The sequence below is a fragment of the Pimephales promelas genome, chromosome 19 (genome assembly GCF_988280905.1).
Source record: "Pimephales promelas chromosome 19, fPimPro1.hap1.1, whole genome shotgun sequence".
Taxonomy (NCBI): domain Eukaryota; kingdom Metazoa; phylum Chordata; class Actinopteri; order Cypriniformes; family Leuciscidae; genus Pimephales; species Pimephales promelas.
The window spans coordinates 26,901,721-26,925,105 of record NC_142787.1 but is presented as its reverse complement, the minus strand read 5'-3'; the positions used below and the strand labels follow the sequence as shown (position 1 = coordinate 26,925,105).

The 23,385-nt window shown below is 38.5% G+C and overlaps 1 protein-coding gene across 19 annotated transcripts in view; it reads left to right on the top strand.

Annotated features, from left to right (window-relative positions):
- The first annotated feature begins 2,554 nt into the window (after nt 1-2,554).
- The window catches only part of nrxn2a (neurexin 2a), a 368,720-nt gene continuing 347,889 nt past the window's right edge, over nt 2,555-23,385 (top strand). For 11 of the 19 annotated variants that reach the window (XM_039694089.2, XM_039694086.2, XM_089124016.1 and 8 more), the window contains exon 1: nt 3,401-3,757. The gene's annotated coding sequence lies outside the window, so the exon portion shown is untranslated. Of the gene's footprint in view, nt 2,636-3,397; nt 3,758-23,385 lie in introns of those variants that run through there. The other 8 variants (XM_089124017.1, XM_039694085.2, XM_039694077.2 and 5 more) reach the window with 4 other exon arrangements.

Sequence of the window (23,385 nt, the reverse complement as noted above, 5' to 3'; positions counted from 1 at the left end):
AACATGAGTACCTTACGTCGACGATCCAACGTGTGGCTTCACTTTTCTAAAAATAACTCGGCAAAAAAATAAATAATCTCGGCAAAATGCAAAATTTGTGACAAAAGGAGTATTTTTACAGAAGGGGTATTTCCTTCAGAATGGATTTTTTCCTTCAGAAAGGCCGTTGGTTAATAAGGTTAGCTAAACTTTTTTGACCCTGCCTCTTAAAAGAATCGGAATCGAGAATCGTTAGGAACCGGAATCGAAACAAGGAATCGCAATCGGAATCAGAATCGTTCAAATTCAAACGATACCCAACCCTACTCTTGTCTTATGCCTTGTTGTAAATGATATTGGATGAGAGATTCCGTGTCGAGAAAAAGGTATAGTTTCTACTCAAGGGGTTCCCATATCTCCAAACATCAACCAAATTAAACACTTTTACAAGATCATTAAGCGCAGTCAAGGAATTAAGCTGACTTGATTGCAGCAAGAAGATCTAATAGTCTTCTTGCTTATCAATCAATGAAAGGAAGTGATTAGTTACATGTGGGAATTTTTTTTTTGCCTCAAATATTGTTGGGGCACAGATTGATTCAAATGCTATGTAGGTAACAGCTGGTACGATTAACTCCTGGATCAGTGGCGTCATGCCCATTCAAAGGGCATTTTTTCTCCCTGATAATTTTTTTTGTCACAACTTTATTCATATTATGCTCCATAATTACCAGAACCTATAACGACTCAAATGCATTTTTCTAGATGTGTAATAAATCGGTCCGCATCAGCCCGCCCCTTTTCCTAATATGGTGTCTGAACCACTACCTTGTCTTAGCATAGTTCAAATTAACTGATATTTTAAGAGATATTTTGACTTTGACAGTCATGGGACCTGTCTGACATTATTATCCATTTTTATGCATGTTTATTTTATGGAGTTAAAAATGATAAAGCAGTTAGGCAGTTTTGTTAAAATCATGCCTGAACAGACATTTGAGGTCCAGGCTTTGTGCTTAAGGTTGTTAGCTGAGGGTAATACATGGGGGAATTACTACAGATACCATTAATCATATAGCTGTTGTTTGAGTATTTGGCTCATTACACAAAGCTTGCAAATGTAAAGTAATCTGTTAAACATTAATGCATTTAAAGATGATACATGCCTAATATTGTATGACTCGAGGACAAAACAACAGTAAAAAAAGAGAAAACAATGGAAATGTTCAACTTATAAAACAGCCCGCAGCATTATAGCTGATGTATAATCAAGTGCGTGAATCCATGTGCGTTGGCGTTTTTAAATTTCTTTGAAGCAAAGATCATTACACATCTCTTTTAAAATTACATTTTGTGGTAAAAGGATATGGTAAACAAAACTATCTATACTCATTGTCTCACTTGATCCCAGAACACGTATTTTCTCTACTGACACCCATACTTAAAATATTTCATCATAATTCAATTAAACAGCACTAAATTTAACCCAGTGTCCAAATATGTGTTCTTCTATATTGTTATTATAGTGTGAATTGAGTTGGATGCCTGAGTTTGTGGTAAACTAACAGTGAAACAGTAGGCGTACAATACGACCTCCTGTATCCGCTGAGATTCTGAAGCGTGCAAAGTGCAAACAATGGACACATTGCAGTCCCATAAGGCCACGGGAGCTGAGGAGTCATAAGATTTGAAATGTTATAAAATGGCAGAGAAATGTGAGCCAGGTGGCTCATTTCAAGGTTAAGTGGTATAAGAAAGATGTTCCTGTATGGTTAAATTATACTTTAAACACACACACACACACACACACACACACACACACACACACACACACACACAGAGAACTGTCAAGAAGTCCTTCACCTAATTCAGTACATGTGAAAGTACATAGTTAAGAAAAATATGTAAGATTCTTTACAAAGTCCTCTAAATGTACATTCAGCCTGTCATCACAAAATAAAGCCCTGATGTGAAAACAGCTAAAAACCAACAAACAGATAAATAAAAATATATACACACAAAATAATGATTTGATATTAAATGAATGTATTATCTTTATAAAGATACAAAACACGTTGCATGAACAAAAGTCATTGTTTATAAATATTTAACTGCTGAATGACTGACTGATCAGAATCAAGTATTTTATAGAGCAATGTGAAGACATGACCAGGGCAAAGGCAGGAGACAGTGAACTCTTTATTGACTTCCAAATAAAGAATATCAAATAAAATAAAAATAACATAAACAAAACCACTAAACAGTGACCCTCCTCACCAGAACTGCTTTCACAAACAAACATACATTCCTTTATACTGAAAGGGTCAACCATTTGACAGTAATAGGGAATTTAAATAATGTTCACATAAATAATAGTAGCTACACAACTACACTGAAAATGAACATATATTCAAAATACTTCAACCTTAATTACACATGGAAAATAATACAAATAATAAACAAATACATTTCTACATACAATGAACATAAACACAATAAAACATGACAATAACCCCCTGCTTCTATTGAGAAATGGACTATGCCTACATTACCCAGAATTCTTTGGGATGGTATAAAATGAGGAACAGGAAGGCCACGCACCCTCTTACACACCCACCCCCGGACTGAAGCCATGCTGCAGACATGAACCCAGAAGGTTAGTTTTGCAAATGAGGATAAAACTAATGATTTATTTAAATACCAAAATAAAGAAATAAATCTCTTGGTGTTTTTTTAATCAGTAATGTGCACCTCAGACTAGAGAAAAAAAGTTATCAAATAATGAGAAACAAACATTTACAAAAATAATCTGAACCAAACAAACACAGGGGCCTACTAGCAAGTTATATAATGTACATTCAGACCCTTGTTCATTGTCTGGTGTCGTTTTACCTGTTCAAAAACTCAATTTTACTGCTTTACAGTTTTTCAAAAAATGCTTACACAGTTTTTTAAAACTATGGCTCCATTTCTCAAAACTGGAGTGAGTGAATGGTTTCACTGAGTGAGCCTCAACAATTACACTTTTAGTGCTTATAAGCAATAAATAAACAAACTGTAAATTGCAAACAAACCAATTTAACAAAAATAGCTCACTTCCACATTGCAAAATAAGATGTAGCCTATAAATAGATGAGAAGCAGACATAAAATCAGAATAATGCACCTAAGAGCCATGTAAGTTATTTTTTTTAGTCCAACATTAAACAAATAAATTTAACATAAAAGAAGTTACAATTGCAAATGATAAAAACCGGTTAATTTTATTATTTATAACATTTATTGAGAGAAACGTTTTTTAAATTCTAGAGGGTGTTTAAAATAAATATTTTCGTGGTTCGGTACACCATAAAGGATGGTCTAAACGGATTAAGAGACAGAAGGGGGATGAATGAGACGTAGTTTCTGGACATAGTCGGTGGTCCAGATTTTGTAAAAGTAAGTCACATTGAGGCAGCTGTGCCGCAGTCATCCTGTCGTCGGTGAGGTTGGAAGGCGAAGTGCTCGCGCGGGATGATTGGTGAGGTGTTCCACTGACCGCGCCCTCGTTTCGCGCCTATAACCGCTACCGGGAGAACGCGCATTGAGCGGCATATCTGCTGTGTCGTTTCATGCAGGTGGAGTGGCTTGACGCGCTCACACACAGCCGTCGTCTGTACGCTAGTGGAAGGGGAGGGCAAACAACCGCATTTCGCGTCTCTGGACTATACAAAAGACCAACGAACAATTTCCAGTGAGAAGTGGGGATAACGCGCGCTCACTTTCAGCCACAAACACAGGTAAGGGCACTTCTGTGTGTCTCTGCAGATGCTTTTGTAATTAGAATATGTGCTTTCATAAATGCAGGTGATGCGCGTGGCTGGGGAAGTGAAAGGATGGTGTTGACTGGTGAAGATGTTATTTTCTGTTCTGTGTTAATGTTAGCCCTTCGGAAGTGTATCTTTTTATTTATTCCTCATTGGTGAGGGGTTTGGTGAACACCTGCGTTTCATATATCGTTAGTAACTGGCGCTGTGTGTACTGATTTGTCCCCATTCGAGTCATGCCATGTGCGGCTCTTAGATTCACGAGAGCGAGCGAGAGAAAAATGGAAAAGCCGTGGGAATAAAACAGCCTTTTGTTTGGATAAGGGGCTATATCATCCTCCGAATGGGTTGCTGATGGTCATTTTTTTTCCTTTTTCTTTTTTTCCGTGGAACAAATTTTTGGAGGGTATTATAGCCTACACCTGACCCTCTGAACATGTACATAAAGGACGCATATAAACATGGTCCGAATAAATTGTTTGAATGACTATTGACATGACAGTTGAGGCCTGTGGGAGTGTATCTGGACATTCTGGACTCTTTTATGCATCGTCATTAACAAGTCCATTTCACCACATAACCACATGTCTATAGTGTAAGGCACATTCATATTTGTACCCAATCAACTCAAATAAATGATGTCATTATGTAGGTTGTTCCATATGGTTTTCTTCTTTTTGTGGGAGATGTATTTACGGATTTCCTGGCTGCTCTCTTTCAAATAATGTCAATAAATTATGACAGAAAATATTAAGCCTCACAGACTTGCATTTCAGTAGCTTTTCAGTGATCCTCATGCTGAACGGCGTAGTCTACGAAGCAGATCAGTCTAATTTGTGAACAAATCATAGCCCTATTTGGATGGGACTGGTTTTCTAAACAATGTTTAAGTTCTCATACTTTTCACTTGCTGTCTGTGATTTCATGTACCAATTCTGGCTTGGCTGCATCCGAAATGGCAACTTTACTACTAGATGAAAAAAATTAAAGTGACAAAAGAAGTAAATCTGAATTCACAGTTCTTCTAAAACGGTATACAAAAAGAACCCAGATGACTTCCTACTTCTGGCGAGTTGTAAGTATGCATATGATGGACAACACACTACTATCCCATGAGGCAACTGGAGAGGATTTGTGAATGGCAGTGATGCGACACAACTGATGTGATGATAACATGGCCAATGTAGTACGTCTGGAATACATTACAAAGACATTCATCCTATATAGAACACACTTTTTTAGCAGTCATGAAGTACTTATTCAAAGTAAGTATCTATACGAGAGTATGCTATTTCAGACGCAGCCCTTGTTTCTTGTAGAGGTGAGAGTGTGTGTTCGATAGATGTGGGCGTTACAGAAACAACTTGTGCTGTGCATCACATATGATGTATGTCTTTCCACTTATTATTCATTTTTTGATTTATTTAAAGCTGCAGTCTGTAGTTTTTCCTCTTTTTCGCCATCTCTGTTCGAAATCTGCAATTGCAGTTATTCACGGAAAATGCAATCTGAATAAGTAACATCCACTTTTGTTCTGACCAAATAAGGGAAAAAAGCATTGTAGTAAATCACGCTGATTAATGATTGCTTTATAATATCACGTCAAACCGTGCAAATTATACTTTTTTTCTCAAGTTGTTTAACAACATCAACCTTGCGTGACTACAATTAATGGCCTTTCCGATAATCCTTGTTTTCACATGGGCCCGTTTGCGGTCTTTTTTTTCTTCTGTATCTACTCCGAAGTCAGGTAAATCTCCAGTTGTCACTGGTGATTGTCGTTTGAACCTTTCTGTATCCGCCATCAATTTAATACGTTTAATTATATCAAGAGCAGTAAGAAAAGGCTATAAATTTCCACCTCCCGTAATGACGCAAAGACATGTTCGAATCTACCCGTGGAAATCCACCAGTACCACTGGAATTAAAAACTTTATTACAAGCTTACCGCTTTGAATCAAGCTAAGGCAAGCAGAGAGTTTTCAACACTGGTTATATACTTGCTCAAATTTATTTTGGATATTTTTAATTTTGAACCCAAAAAAGTTACAGACTGTAGCAGACTCTATACAAGTAAACTTCACAAGTTAATAGAAGTGGCTGTTTATAATAAACCCACATAAGTGAGGAGCTAAATCTAGACAATTATCTTTCGCTTACTCTTATCTGACACTGATATTATAACGGACAGTCTTCGCAGTTTCTGAGATTTGGCTTCATTTATTAATTTAATTATTTTTTCGTGAACTAGCCTGGCTTACGTCAGACCCAAGTCTCATTGAGACTTTTCTTCTCGCATTTGAGGCGTGGTTTACGAATGCCCAGAGCCGTTTATTGACTTTTGAAAAATGAATGGGGGAAGTCTAGTCGAAGCAGTTTATGCAACTATTCACAGAATACTTATATTATTTTATCAGGCAGTGATGGAGTGTCATCAGGTATGGAATAACGGCATGGTTCGGCAATCTCTCCACAGTCCAAATCATAGTTGCAGTGCCTGGTACTACAGACTACTATGAAGGTGATGGGGAGGACTGAAAGGCTCTCCCTTCAGTCCATCTATGAGCAGTCTGTACTCAGGCATGGAGAGTACTGTCGCACCCGTGCCACATCCTCCAGAATATGAGCTCTTGCCTTCTGGCAGAAGGTACAGAATCCCCAAAACTAAATTGAACTGTTTTAAATACTCTATACATACCTCTATCAAAATTTGATATTTGCGCTGAGGCCAGGCAAGGGTGCAATAACTTGGTGTTCTGTTTGTTGTAGTTTGTTTTAATTTAATTTTTTTTTGGTTTAGTCTTTTACTGGATGGGTCATGAGTGTGTATGTAGTCTAGCGTATGTGTACACTGTGTCTTAAGCTATTATTTTTATTTTACGTGTATTTATTGTCTTTTAAGGGCAGCTACTAATGCACAAAGCACTCTTGAGTCCATAACAAACATTCCCTAGGGGAAAATATTCTATTCTATTCTATTCTATTCTCGAATTGCCAGTTTTTGGCTCCACTAATCCTCTAGCCCCCTATACATTGGTCCACTACAATGGACTCCGGACATATAAAGAATTAAGCCACCAAAATGCTGTTTTGTTCCAGTTCGGATAGCCCTCTTGAACATCTGTTGTCTTTTTCTGCTGTTGCCATGTTGTAACCCTCTATTAGCTCCATCACCAACTGTTCTGTGGCAAGGCAGCCAGGGCTGAAGAACTCGATTTTGAGCTGGTGTCAGATAAATCTTTTTGAGCTGTGGTGTGTGTGAAAATCCAGTAGCATTTGCTGAGGGAGACAATACATCATGGATGTAATTAAATTCACTGTTTATTATTAGTATATGATTAACACCACTAATTGCATATGAGTCCCTTGTGTAGTAACTGCTCCGTCAAATTGAGTTTTGATAAATGTAGGCTACATTCAGACATGTGTTCCTAAAGTTTACGACTGAGACACGCTCTAGACAAACTCTGCTTCTCCAGTTGATCAAATCGACAGGACCGCTGCTATTGAAAGGCTTGAGCGATCAATATCACACAATAGTTGCTGTCTGTCAGTGTAATAGGTTGGTTCGACAGTTATATGCAACCATTTACGAGGCTATAAAAACGTTGCCACAAAGATGCACATGGTTTTGCTCCGTGCATGAAGACCATTAAATGATTCTTAGCCGTGGAGATACGGTCAGTAATGGAAAAACATTCTTTGAACATGTTATGCAGTCTGTGCCGTTTCAGGCTTTGTACCTATAACAATGAAAGTTTCATGAGCCTTTTTTAAAACTGTGCTAAAATAAGAAAAAAAAAATCAAATGCATTCCTTTTTTATGCACCATTGATTATTCATTTGTTTATGCTGCAGCATGGATGTCAAACATCACACCCATCACCAGGAGCTTGACCTAGCTTTCTAGCTTGACCTAGCTAGTATAAGGTTCTTTACTCAACTCTAAAGGATATGCTAAAAAAGTTTCTATAATGAGAAGAAAGAACCCTTTTGGCACAAAGATTCTGTAAAGGCGATTATTCGTTCATATATTACATTATTCTGCAACATTTTGTGGTATGTAATTAAATTAATGTTTATTAAACTGTTGTAGTAACTTAATATCACATTTTAATCATGCTGATTTTGGAGGATAAAAACTGAAATGGCACTCTTCGTCTGATATTGATTAATTACATTTTTTTTAACCCACATATCTTGAATTTTGTGACCATTCACATGCATTGCATTTTAGGGGTTCCAAATATGTAGCGCTTTAGAACCTTTTAAGGTTCTATATAGAACCTTCAGGTAGCAGTGGGGAGAAAGAGGGGATTTTACCAAGGGGGATACCCACTGCCAGGCCTCACATCTGGGTTTTGCATGGCTCATCGTATTCATCCATAGCTGGAACACAGTAGATATCACCCCATAACACTGATTCAAAATCAGTTTTGCAGTTGCTGTCACGGTTGCGGTTTGGAATTGGCCAGCCTAGGCCGGTCCCACTTCAGGAAAATGAGAGGAGAGCAGAAGGGGGGACTAGCATTATCAATAGCCTCCCATGAGTGTTAGGCCTGGAACTAAATCTCATCTCACCAGCTGATAAGGAGTATCGCTGGCCATCATTGGGCTCGGAGATGCTGAGAGAGGAGGGGGAGGAAGGAAAACCTGGTGGCTTTCCTGATGGACAGGTGGTCTTTTTCTTTTTTTACCTCCCCTGTCTGTACACAAAGGTTGGCTGCTTTGTGAGCCTGTTTTTTTTTTCTTTCTTTTTTTTATCATCCTTCTGTGCTGTCCTTTGGCATCTGTGTATGAAGAACCGTTTAGAAGAGAATGCCTCAGTAAGCCATGTTGGAGACTGTGTTCGGATTGAATTTTGTCTCGTGTAGCTCGCACAATGACCCAGTGTTGGTTAACTGACAAGTTGTCAGATTGTTTTTGCACCGCTTAATTAATTACTTTTTAAAGCATTTTGCAATTAGTATGATGATAGTTCATCATAACAGTGCATCATGATGTCTTCCATTGTTTTTCTCATGCTGGGTATGAATTAGGCTTACTAGCTGCTTGATGATCTATACTTTTGTTTTGTGCTCATCTCATACTTGGATAAAAGGAAAACTTGCAGTATGATGCATTAGTGCTGTGCAATTTTTAATTGAGATTACTATTACGGCTGTTGTGGAGAAGTGTCAATTTTTAGTTTGTGTTGGGAATCATTTTTATTTATGAAATTTGGCATTGTAACAATCTCAAATTGTTATTAATACTGATTTTCTTGATTTCATTCTGACTTTGATTCAATCAAATTCTACGTTGTTTTATTGTATTCCCAAGTCAATTGGCTTTATGCACAGCTGCACTACTTCCTGAACTTCAGCCAGCTTCTTGTTTCCTGTCTGCCATTATTGGCCAAATTGATTAATTCAGGTGTGTCTGATTATTGTTGCCATGACTACTGAGGTCAAGCACACCTGAATTAATCAATTTGGCCAATAATGGCAGACAGGAAACAAGGAGCTGGCTGAAGTTCAGGAAGTAGCGCAGCTGTGCATAAAGCCCATTGCTCTGTTAATGTTTTCTCTTTAAATGTCTAATAAATAAAATAAATCAAAAATAATCACAATATCTTTGGGAGTAGGAATGCACGATATTTTAAATGATCAGGATTGGCTGTAAAGGCCTATATCAAATATAGTCTGATACTTATAAAAAAATAAATTAATATGGATACATTTCTTTGAACATTTCTACTGTCGTGTGTTGTTCATTTAATTTCTTGGCGAAGGATTTTGAGAATGTTTTTTTGTACTGTACATAAAGCGGTGTTCCTCAATTAACTTTACATTTAAATTGATTGATTTAATTTTTTTTTGTGATTTAATTTATTAAAACAGCATTGGGGTGTGCAATATTAACAAATTATATCGATATTTTCTTTTCTAATATCAGTAACCAGACAGTTTCTGGTCTCATTGACTTCCATGGTAGTCAATGAGACCAGAAATTGTCTGGTTACTGATATTCTTCTAAATATCAGAAAATCGGCTGAATGGATTAAAAACGGTAAAACTCAACTGTTTAACTCTGAGGGAGTTGTAAAATGAGGCTATTTCCAAAAAAAGTGGAGTATCCCTTTAATGAGCAAATCATTGTGATTCAACCAATTCATTGAAATGGCTGATTCATTCAAGGAAAGAAGCATTTGATCTGATCTGATCTGTAGCTATACTAATCAATGTATTCATTCAAAGCTTATTCACTCAGTAAGGAAACACCGCCGTGTGTGGCTAATTTTATATGTAAATGCTATTTTCGTTGTTCTTGTTTATTACACTTGTATAAAATCAATATCACATTTCTTATCATGCTGATATTTGGAGAAAAACTGCACTCTTGGGATATTTATTAGCCTACTATATGATAGAAATAAAGACTATCAAATCTAAATGCTCACCCAACTAGTTTAATCTACAAGAGTATGCATACATCACGTAGAGTATGCATGCACTCTCTGGGTGTGTGTGAGGGATGAGTTATAAACAACAGTTACGTTATTATTGACTATATATATATTTATATCGCACACCCCTAGACAGCATAAGTCATTTTAAAAAACAGCCATTTATTGGTTCCCTCCCATAGCATGAAAATAATTATTGATCATAGTCAAGAATTTTAACATCTGTATCTGTGTAACTTTAACCTTTGTTTTCATTTTTTATTTTTTTGTACGTAATTACGTACAGACCAAGGGTATGACAAATCTAGCATAGATTGGCTAAATCGACAGTCATTCCTTTAATCTTTATAATGACGCTGCAGGCCATTAACGTGACACAGAACTATCCCATCGCATTCACAGGAACACATACTAAAAAGAGCTACAGAAAGAACCATGCTCTTTTTGCTTTCTGACTCACTCGCCAGACTCCTGGTATTTGGCTGTCTCGCTTTTCAGCACTTCTTGCATGGACAGATCCTTGATGTGCAATACATGTACAGTCTCCCTCTAAGTGCGGCTGGCCGTCTATTGATGCTGTGGAGGGTGAAGGCATGATCCACCCTGAGGGAGGACCAGACATCCATAGCTTCAGAGCTTTTCACTGATGTCTGCCTTGTGCTCCACAGGAGCTGCTCCTCTGTCTGGTGTCTCACACATTTGTCCTGTGTACTACAGTATACATGAATGTGAGTCTGATACTGCTCCATTGGGCTAGGATTATGGGGGCGTGTTTTAACCGAACCAGGAAATAAAATGCCTCTGCACTCAATTGGATAGATCTGCAACTAATCAGAGCAAAGGAGTAAGGGATGTAAGTTGAATCCCGTCAGAAGGACGGCGAAAAAATGCTTTGATCGAGGTTCTCTGCTCTACTTTTTAAATGAATGCGCTGTTTATCTTTTTTATAAAAGCGGAATCTACACATCTCAATTCTCCAGCGGCAGCCATCTTTCTTGTAAACTAATTGAGCGCTCTTTGGTGACTTTGATGATTGCGTTACTGTTGATCATTTGTCCATCATTGTATAAAGCCCGGCCTGACAATTTGATTGGTCCGAACAGCTCTGGTTCGAGCGTACTTGCTTCATAGCAGATTAAGTCCAGACCGAACTTCCCGAACTCAAATGTTGTGGGCGGGGCTAAGTTCGGCTGGCATCCAGGCTAGTATACAGAAATAGCAGCAAAGGAACTGCCCAGTGCCTTGTCACATGACTGTCTATGCAAGCTCATAGCTAAATGGTCATCTCTTAAGTCACTAGGGGGTCTATAAATCAGCCCAGACTTTCAGACACTGTATGTAGTTTTTTTTTTCTCGTTTTTTTTTACGCTGAAGCACATTGGGAAACCAAGGAGACTGCAGAGAACGTAGGTGCCAGAATGGCATGACAGCTGTTAGATTCACACATATAAACTTAAGGCCATTCAACGTTCACGCGTCATGCCCGCTCTATCAAGGTCCAAGGTCACGCTTGTACAGTTCATCCAAACGCGCAAACACGCGGTCTCTTTTAAGGCAGCACATGGCCTGAAGTACTGGGCATCCTTTAATCAAGGCTGACGTGTGACTCAGTCCCCATGCCAGTGAAGCACAAGAAAAAAAAAATACTAGGGATCACATCTCTGGATGATAAGTTGGGGAAAAAGGTCACCGCAGAGATCTTTGTGTCTGTTTCCACCTTCAGGGAAGTAGTTTTATTTATTTATTTATTTATTTTTTTCCCTCCATTCCATTTCACTTATTGGCATTGGATGAACTTTACTTGCTAACCCAAATATATTGTTAATGGACCTCGGGTCATTGAGAAGCATTCAGACATGGTGCATGTTCGCAATGGTGTGAATCCAGTGATTAAGGCCGCTTGGGCACTTTTCATTAGAAGAGGTCCAGGTCAGACTCGCTTTTTTTTCCCCAGGTACCCTTTGAAGCTGTAGATTACATTGTCGCTTGAAGTGCAGTACTCCAAATAAGCAGCACATCCCACAACACCTACTGTTATGCTGTGCTATGGACTCAAACGTGGCTGTTTTTGGTATGAATCCCTGATTTATTTTGAGGCGGTCCAGAGGGATTGACTTGGACGCGTTCCAGAGTGATGCAGAAAGTAGATAATTAAAGGAGCCCACTGCTTTTCCTGAATGTTTTGAGAGTAGGTAGAATGGGTAAGCAAGCAGCAACAGATAGGGTGGGTAATTACCTGGCATTACAGAGTGGGAGAAGGTGCCAGATGCCAGAGCGAGTAGGAGGAGGGGTGGGCAGATGCGAGCAGAGTAAATGCTTCACTCTACGTGCGACCCAGCATTCCTGTTGTCTTATAAACGGAGCACAAGGTCATGTGACCTGCCTTGCAATTCATTTCCTCGCCCCAACCGTAGTTGTGCTCGGTTTACACTGCATTTGCATAGTTGCATAGCAGATGGCTTTAACCGGGTCAGGTTTCCATAGTTTTGCATATTCTGTGTATTTTTGATGTTAAGGCTTGGTTTATGCCAGAGACTCCTCCATTGCTCCAAAGTCATTGTGCACACACGCACATATGCGCGCACACACACACAGAGTCAAAACGTCTGCTCTTTTTGTGGCATCATGCCATGGCGACTAGAAACATTTTGTTTTGAGATATATATCCAGTCATCAATGCTCAAAAATAAAAAAATGCTTGTCTCACACACACACACACACACACACACACACACACACACACACACACACACACACAGTCAAAACGTCTGCTCTCTTTGTGGCATCATGCCATAGTGACTGTAGAAACATCTTGTTTTAAAACAGCATTAGGCATTGTACATGGCTTTGAGGTATTTCCTGGGCTATGAAACAATGTCATTTTATTAAAAAAATAAATAAATTAAATGGGGGGTTAGATCTTATTTTATTGGAAAAAGGAGAATAGACAGGGTAATGGGGTGATGTTAAGAGTGTTTTTATAAAGCCAAGTTTTTGAGTGTTTACAAATGTTACAAGATGTGACAACACCCAAAGACATCTATCTGCATTTGTATGTATGGATTTGGATGTAGATGTCAATGTATATATTGTGGTTGTGAATTATTTCACAATAATAATACATAGTGTTATAGTGCTTTATAGCAATACATACAGTATAGTGCTTTTCACAATACATGTTTAAATGCAGCTTTACAGAAAATGCTTGAGTTTACATTACAATTTAGAGTTAATAGTGATGCTTCAGGCGACAATTTCCTGTAGCTGAAATTTCAGTGCATCTAGTTTCGTGTCAATATGGTTTTGGAGAGCCAAAATCAGTGTCCGGAGCCAAAATCAGTGTCCGGATCAGTGTCAGCTGTGTGGACTAGCTTTGTATTGAACATATTAAATACTTTCTTGATTTTAATCTGTAATAAAATGGTTTTCTAATACTAAAATCTTTTAGTCTGTGCTGTTTTCTGTTGTGGGACAGCGTGAACAAAACTTTACTAAACATTTGTTGTGTGGCTGCCATCCAATAATCACAAAAGCTTGTTACTTTTAATATGAAGCAAAGTCTTAACTTAAAAATTCTGTTGATTTTTATTTCGAAATGGTGTTGGTTTGGGTGCTTTTTGAATATATAGCTAAAAGTCAAAGTTTAACTAGTTAAAGCACGAAATAAACATGGGTGAACACCAGGTGTATTTACAACCAAAATGAATCATGTTTAATCAGCGTTTTAACTAGGAAAAGGCATCCATAAAACAGCTTGTTGACTATACAATCACTTGACGTTACATTTACCTCAAGTGAGATATTCAATGTCCAGTAACTCATTAGTTAGCTAGAAAAAATTACTCCAGAGAAAAGCATTTTGCTAAATGTATGCACTATTGTATTGCAAGTCAGAATTTTGTTTATTATATTATTAATTATTATTATTAATATTATTATCAAGACCCACAAATATTCTTCCAATTACATTATTAAGCATTTATAGACGAATCCGATGAGCGTTCTGTGTAGGCTGCCATCTTGTGGCGACGCCATTACTGAGCTGTTACACAGGCATATAGACATATGCACCGGTATGTAAACAAACCTCGGTGATAACGCGAACGCACCCTCGATGACAGCTACAGCCAGGCAGAATGACTTGTTGGGTTGATCTGTGACTGCAGTGGCCTCCAGTCACAGATGAAGGTACAAACGATCTTACAGATTAACGTTATTTATGAAAATAGCTTGGCAAGCTAGCTAGGCTAACGTTTGCTAACGAGGAAACTATAAAAAAGATCTGTCCATTTGGCAACAATAAATAAATAAATAAATGAAATCAAATAAACAAATTCATGTTTTTCATTTGTGTCCATTATTTATCTCATTTTCACATTGCAACAGGCAAGGGTAAGGTAACGTTACAGCTAGAAAGTATACATAATATCGACCAATTAGTGTTTTTAAACCATGGAAAGAGGTCAATATAACAGTAGGAAAACAATTATGTCACATAATGTTACATTTAGCTCAGGAAAGCCATTTAATGACCATAGCATGTTAATTGAATAGAAAAAACAGCAAGAGAGGAGATTTTGCTGATCACTATATCACATATTTATTATATTTTTTTTTACTCATGTCATTAAATAATTGTTATTATACACGAATGTCCGTGTCTTGTACTCGCCCAGGAAATCTGTAAACCGTATGGCACCAGACAGGGGCAGTTGACCCGGGGTATTCACAATGTTTTCTCTTCAAAATTTAAATTTTACTGCCACCATTGAAACAATTTATAACGGAAACTGTTTACCCACTCAACATTATACAAGGGGTAACGTTGTAACATTAGTGACAGTCGTAAATCGCGGGCTGTTTATTCCAGTGGACGCAAGTTGCAACTAAAACAATAGGAGGCAATGGCGCAACGCTACCCAGCAACAGCTCAGTAATGGCGCCCCGCTTACTTCCGGTAGTTTCGCCGGATTCGTCTATATTCAACATAATGGAGTTTCAGTGACATTATTACATTAAACTACTAACTTACTTCCTCTCTCAGTACTCGCACTTTCAATGCAGACATTCGCACAGACTCTCCTGGTACTCACGATGTCCCGCATCTCCTGCTATTAATGTACTATACATATCAGAATAAGCTATCTAAAACACTTTGAATAATCATACTACTAAATGTAAATGTGATATGGTGATTTAAATTATGTGTGAGCTTTCACTTTGAGGGATGTGGAAAATTACCATAAATGGAGAGACATAAATCTCTCAGGTTTCTTTAATCTTCATTTGTGTTTGGAAGTTGAATGAAAAATATTACAGATTTGAAACGACATGAGGGTGAGTACATGATGACTGAATTTACATTTTTGGGTTAATTATACCTTTTAAATACAGTAAGCGGAGTCTTGGATAAAACAAACTCTAGCCTATAGCGTGAATCGCATCGTTTACATCAACAATACTTATCATCGCATTTTTGTAACCCGATATCAACATAATGCAATCTGTTTCACCTCTTCTGTATTACATATTCATTATATTTTTACCTGTTAGTGATGTCTTTTATTATTTAATGTATGTTTGAATAAATTAATGTATTTAAATGTCTCTTTTACCTATAAACTGCAGTAGAAACAAAAAAGTTTATTTAAACTGCCTTATGTGCAATATTAAATGCTTACAACTCCTTTTTAGCGTTGATTATTAAATAAGTTTGATTTAATTGATTATTTCGGTTTGATTTTATTGCCAAGTGCATCCTGAATTTTCGGCTGGTTTTGTGCCCAGAATTTTCATTTCGGTGCATCCCTACTTTTAAATGATCAAATTGATTGTTTAGATTTAGGGGATATAATTAGATTTAATAATATTATTATTAATTAATTAATAATAATAATAATTCACCATGGATTTAATAGTGTAACACTAACTGTAGTCAGTTTGGCTGTAATAGTGAAATCCTTTCATGTACTTCACACATCTTTTTCTAGCACTTCAAATCTCAAATCACTTCAAATGTTATTTGACCAAAACATTATTTGTTCATCCTTCAAAGATGACTACCATTTATAAACCTGAAAGTTTCAAGATAGGAAAACTCTTGAAACTCTTAATTTTTTTTCTTCTAACTAATAGGAAAACGTAACGAACCGTGACTTTTTTTGTCCCGTTACACCCCTAATAATTATAGAAGTCAGTGAAAATTACCATCCATGATTGAAAAAAACCCCCCCAAACATTTGCATGTTCATCCGCAATGGGCTATATGCATGCATAAGTTCCGCATTTGACGCAAGGATGCTCTTCAGTTTCCGTTTGGGGAGATTAAAGTGGTGGAAAACCGAGGAAAACGGGATTATGGCAGAGTCTTCAAAATGTACTGTCCTCCCGTCTTTGAAACGAAACTTTCATGCGCTTAGATGTAATTTTATATGTAGTTATGTTTATTTAATATAATTTTAAAAAGAAGCATAAACACAACGAGGGGTGTCTGTTTTTGTGACTAACGTTTCTTTACTAGCCATGGAGTATAAAATTCAATAAAAATTCTCGGTATTGCATTGGACTCTACGATCGGCGGAAGTTATCGAGCATCCTTAAACCTCCACCGGAAATACCGCCGTGCATACAGCCCATTCCATCAGGGCGCAAGTGTTATCCAGTGTGAGCTCATGCAAGTCTCCGGAGCGTGTAACTTTACACTGCGGCATTCGCAGCTACTGCTGATCCACCTCCTCATGCCCAGTGACCTCCCAGCAGGGCACAGGAGACATGGATTACAAAGCAGCAACGAGATAGAGGGGGAAAAAGAGATTGTAAAAGGAAAGAGAAGCAGGAATAGGAATAGGGTCACTAGTTTACTTGGCAAACTAGTTTATCAAGACTTTTTTTTGCTGCAGTATTTTGAAAGCGCATCTTTAAATCCATCCTCTTTTTTTTAGAGCAACATACAGATCTTTGGTCTCTGGTCTTGCGCAGTTTTTTGAAGTTGTGATGAAACATAAGTAGTGAAAGATCATTTTACAGTATCTGTATTGTGATAAACAGAGTACTCTCTCAAAAAAAAAGAGTTCCCATCCATGGTTCTATCCATCAGTTATTGACTGGATGGAGGCAGATCTAAATGCGTTTGAAGTGATTGAAAAATCTGGCATACGTCACTAGGGACAAGTCTGTAGTTTCACCGGGAGTTCAAGTTAAGTCGTTTTGATAAATAACGAGCTCAGAAAAATGTTAAGAATGAAACTCATGCTCAGATGAATCATTCACAATGATATCGATAACATGAATTTAGAAAGCATTTTAGGATGTATTTAGTAAGAGTGTCTGGAGAATCTAGCGTGCTTAAACTCAAGGATGTGTCTTATGTTAATAAGAAATGTTAAACTTGTGTCTGGTGAATCTCAAAAACCCTAATTATACTGGGCTTCTTTAACATTGATTAGTCAATTAGCCATTCAGGCAACCCTCCAACAAATCGATTTTTGAAAATATGTAGCTAGGCACATCCTTAGGCAGGAGAGGGTGGAGAAGAGAGTGAAAGTGAAAGAGGAGCAGGGGAAGAGCGATAGGGGTTGGCCTGGCCTCGGTTATGGCAGAACAATAGAGGTCAGGTGATTAACAGCCGATTGCTCGAGCGGCTTCTCGGTTCACACACTCCTCTCTGAGAGGCAGGAGACAGGAGATTTACTTCAGGCTGATAGGTGTTGGACTGACGGCTGCTATGGGAGGCTGTAAATCTTGTGATGTTAAACAGCTGTCTGCCCGCCCATCCGTCATGGTGCAGAGGCGGAGAGGAGCAGCGGCCGCCACTGTGCCAGCGATGACTGGCCTGTCTCCAGGCCACACTTCTGCACGCCGTCACATGGCTTCCTCGTCCCCATGCCATTTTGATGTCAACAACACTGCGACACACTCATTTGTCCTCATTTCCATTGTGCTAGTGTGTCCGAGCCCTCGGGAGAGATCCGTACACATCCGGAGGTGCTTTCTGCCTGGTGAAAGCTGCACCGGGTGGCCTAATCAAAGTGCCATCACCTCCCCCCTTCCTACTTGTTTCTGATCATTTTCAGCACAATCCAATCATGTAGCGCTCTTCGTTGGATGTTCCGCACTTCCATAAATGCCGTGCTGCCAGCGCCAGTCCTGCATCCATCTTTGTTGTTAAATCTGATGATGTATGCAAAATGGCTTCCCTTTGTTATACCGTGATTACCAGTGATTTGTCAGCGTGCTTGCTTCAAGTCCATGGCCATGTGACTTTCAGTGCTCCAATTAACAAAAGCCCTGATCGTATTAGTTCTGTGTCCACTGCTGAAATGGCACGATTCATTCAGCCATATGACAAAAAGTGACCTAATTAAACTGAAGGAGACACTATGAGACGCATGCTTTTTATTAGCAGCGTAGCGGGATAGTTTATTCTCCAGAGGAGTGTAAAAATGCATTCCCGATGCAGCAGAAGTTCCCCATTATTAATTAGTAACCTAAAGCATGCACGTTGTGATTTAGCATTTTAGCTAAACAAATTAAAATCTCAGCTGGAGAGCCCAAAACACATTGGGCCTCAGGCTTAACTGCAGTTCACAGTGACTCAAACGAGACAAAATAAGGATAAATTTGTCATTTTCCAACGCTTTTGGCTCAACAACTTGCGGAGACCTGTGTTGTGTGAACGTGTGACGTAGCGGCCGCTTGGTAATCAGTCACGGATGCATGCTAGAGCTACTGCTTGACAGCTGTAGTGCTTCGCCGCAGGCTCGTTCTGCAACATGCACAGCTCACCACACACTGTGTGCCATCTCGCGCCTTTGTCCCTTACTGCTGCATAGAGGCAGCTGGTTGGCATAACTAGCTAATGGCACTAACGAGTACTGTCTGCATTGTTGTTGGAAACTTCAGAGTGATTTTTGGAGGAATTGTTTGTTTTGACGTAAATTTTGGGACAGTGTCCCTGGGGGTTACTGGCGGCTGGCAGGACCCACTCATCTGAGTGATGACATTGTTCTCATAGATCCGATTTGCTTCACCTGAAAGCGCCCCAGTCGTCTCGAAATTCCCACGGCTCAGAACAAAACTAAAGAGAAAGGCAGAGATTAAGAAGGGTCAAAGTGGTTTCTTGTTCTTGTAGGCAGTTCTGAACAGCAGCGGGCTCAGTAGTGTGCCCTGTGGCACCTCACTGTAATAGCTGCTCGCAAACTGCTTTTTTTTCCTGCAGTGGCTGTTGATTTTAAAGCCGATGGAGTATGTGACGTTCTACTGAAGCTCAGAGGCAGTCAGTCAAAGCCTACAAGGCCATTTATGCCATATTGGAAAAAAAAAAAATCTCTGCAGAGTGTTACTGTTTCTGCTGGGGTTGGGCTTTTTTCTGATGGTACGATACACATTGCAGGGGGTTATGCAGTGAAGTTAGTTTTATCTTTATCAGTCAGGGGAGATTGACGGCATTTAACTTTTTCTAATGGAGACTGATGGATGAGGGATGTTTTTTAAAATAAACTTTAAAAAGCATTTTGTTGTTTCAAATATGTGAAATTGTGTGCATGCTGGTGACAAGATGATCTGGGTCATCTTGGTCTACTCTAAATTGGCTATAATGGCTCTATTCTTTTGAAGGCTGGAAAAAAGATTTTTTCTAAATCGCCATATGCATTTATCCATTTCGTTTCACAATTTCTGCACTCAAACTGCCGCTCGTCTCACCACATACTCGTATGAATACATTCAAGAATCCTTCCAGGAGTCACACTTGGTAACATGCATAGTTACACACTCTCGTGCATACAAAGTTTGCAGTTTTTTCCGAAATACCCACAACTGTAACCTACCCATACACTGTCATTCGTTTTCTCTATCATTTCCACACCTCTCTCGCTTGCGTGTGTACACACAAGCACACATACATTATCTTTGTGCAGCTGAAATGAACAGTTGAACTTGCAGAGGTAGAGCTTTTCTGGTGTATCTTTTGGACGCGTTCAAAGAAAATTCACATATGTAGTTAGGGGTGTGTGATATATCATCTATGATAATATCATAATTGTTTTTACAACATGCGATCTTACTTATAGCCATATAGATAACATATAGATCTGTTTTAGCCCTGGATCGCACTGGTCTGACAGTGGAAAAGTGGCTGATGATAGAAGATGAGAGAGAAGAACGGGTTTAGGAAAGGACCATGAGCTTGGACTGTAACTCAGGACGTTTGAGGGAGTGTCTGAGCAAAAGCAATGGGTCTGTTTTTTTTTTGTTTTTTTTTTAAATTTAGTTCTCATTGATATTTATGATTTTGTTTTACTTTTCTCTTCTTTCATGTGATGATAAAATCTGGGAAAATATCTGAAAATGAGAGAAAGAATGCATCTTTCCTCATTTTAATCCTTTTAAGTGGTTCAATTGCAGATTATTAACCATGAGAGAGAGCCAGTTGCAATGCTGTAATGGGACTGATCCCCCCCCCCCCCTGTAGATACAGGTGATATAAGCATTAAATGGTGGAATTGGTGAGCAAACATTCTCTGCGGACTAGGTGTTTACTGAAGGTCAGAATGCGAACACGGTTACATTTGTTGATAGACCTAATGGATGGTAGGTCATTTTCAGTCCACTGAAAAACGGATGTGTTGATGTAGGTGATATGTGTGATATGTACTTTTAAGGTGATTGTTGATGAGATTATTTTTTTTTTAGTAGAGATGCACAATGATAACGGCCAATTCCAATAGTTTGTTTTTTCTTATGGATTAAAAAATCGCTTAAACTACAGAGAGCCATCATTTGGTACACTAGAGATTAAAATTAACCGGGCTATTATTCAACTGCTATTTATTTCCAGATATACTATTTACACTCATAAAAGCTGAATACACAACTCAGTTACACATATAAGGTAGTTTTCATAAGCACTTCACTTGTCTTCTTGGAAAATGTATTTAAACATAGGCTACATATAATTACAGTAAATAAGCTAAATAAGCTACTTTTTTTAAAAGCTAAATAACAAACGATAACTTTCCTGAGGTAAATGCAACATAAAGTGGTGTAGTTCACAAACAAGTTTTGACATTATTTCCACGGTGAGTGATCACTAGGGTTGGGTATCGAGAATCGAGTATCGATTGGAATCGGGACTAACTTTTCGTTTTTCCCGGAATCGTTCAAAAGTTAAAATTTCGATTCCTAGTTTCGATATTCACAGTCCGCCGAGCAGAAGAAGAAACTGCTGAACAACACCAACGAAGAAGCGTCTACCGGAAGTGTTGCCATAATCGCGCGTGTCGAACATGAGTACCTTACGTCGGCGATTCAAAGTGTGGCTACACTTTTCTAAAAATAACGAAATCTCGGCAAAATGCAAAATTTGTGACAAAAGGAGTATTTTTGACAGGAGTATTTCCTTCAGAAAGGATTATTTCCTTCAGAAAGGTCGTTGGTTAGCAAGGTTAGCTAAACTTTTTTGACCCTGCCTCTTAAAAGAATCGGAATCGAGAATCGTTAGGAACTGGAATCGAAACAAGGAATCGGAATCAGAATCGTTCAAATTCAAACGATACCCAACCCTAGTGATCACATGAGACAAGGTATGGATTTCATTAAGTTGTACTGTAACTTTCAACTTACCTTCTGATATTCATGCATGTTTTCTAGATATAATTTGTATTAAAGTGGAAGAATAGACTCTCGCTCCGCACTGCGGCTTAATCTGAGTCGCTAAAGTAAACTGTCACTTTCAAGAGCCTCAACTAGAGCCAGACCGATATATCGGCCGGCTAATATTATCGGCTGATATTAGGCATTTTCCAAAATATCGGTATCGGCCGTTATAACGGCGAAACACGCTTCAATCAGCTCTCCTTGGCCTGTTATATTGAAAATGTATGTTTTACAATTTGCAGTATGATGTTATCTATTGCTAAATTATGGCTCATCATAGACTATCTAGTCACAAAGCTAGCTAATGCCACTATCATCAGTGGAAGACAGCTAACGTTAACATTAATGAGCTTGGAAACAATGAACTTTTTCTGCCTAAATAAAGTAATGCTTACTGTATTTATAACTAGCATATCTCTAGTTACAGTCCCTGCATTGTAAAATGTAAGTTATACTTGCGAGGAGTGAACATTTAGACACAGAGAAAAAGTATCTTGTGAGTATCTTGTGCAGAAAAGGTAGCTTTTCTTTTACACGTGTGTGAAATCCAACAATATTTTAAAACCCACAAATATTTGTATCGGTATCGGCCTTCAACATCCTTTATCGGTCGGGTTCTAGTCAAAACGCCATTTTTTTTTGTTCGATTTTTGTGATAAAATGGACAGAATTTGAAAGATGACACTTTCCTTTCTTTCTTCTTATAAGTAACAAAGCACAGAGCTATTTGCGATTATTGGGTGAGAGGCGCGCTACAAGACATGTTAAGTATATGGATCAACTGCAGATCTGGCAACCCTGGCCTGAACTACGGGTGATTTCATACTAAGGGTCAAATAGCATTGTTACATTATGTTGCCTTACCTAACTATGCACGAGAGATTTTCTTCACACAAAGTCGTCATGTTTAACCGTTTTGATTGACAGGATAATCAGCACTGATCATCGTCTGTTTTTAAACCATTGGCAGATAGTGAAAATAATTGCTTTTATCTGCCGAGACCGATTGTTGGCCAATACATCGGTGCATCTCGGCTTCATTTTCAGAGACAACTAATTAAAAGTAAGCCATTGACAGTCTGTAGCTATTTGGTCTTGTGTGCAAAGCGTGTAGTTAAACCACAGTCACTCCATCCATGGAATGAACCTCATGATGATCTATTACACTTTACGGTTCACTGATTTAAGTTCACCGTCCAACTGGCTATAAAATTGTTTAGTGCAGCTAACGAAAGCCAACGAACGATTGCACTGTCTTTAAATTGTATACCATCAAGCCACTCTGCCAGACATCGACACAGCAAATTGATTGTTCTCCCTGACATATTTACTAGTTAACCAGCCGGATATAATCGAACACGTTCTGCGCTGTTTTCCCCCTACAATCCCCATTTGGCCTATGATGGAGCTGTTGTGAGAGGAATGGAGAGTGAAGAGGAATCCTGATTAGATTAGAGGAGGGAGGAGACGGTGAGGACGGCCCGGAGAGGGAGAAAAA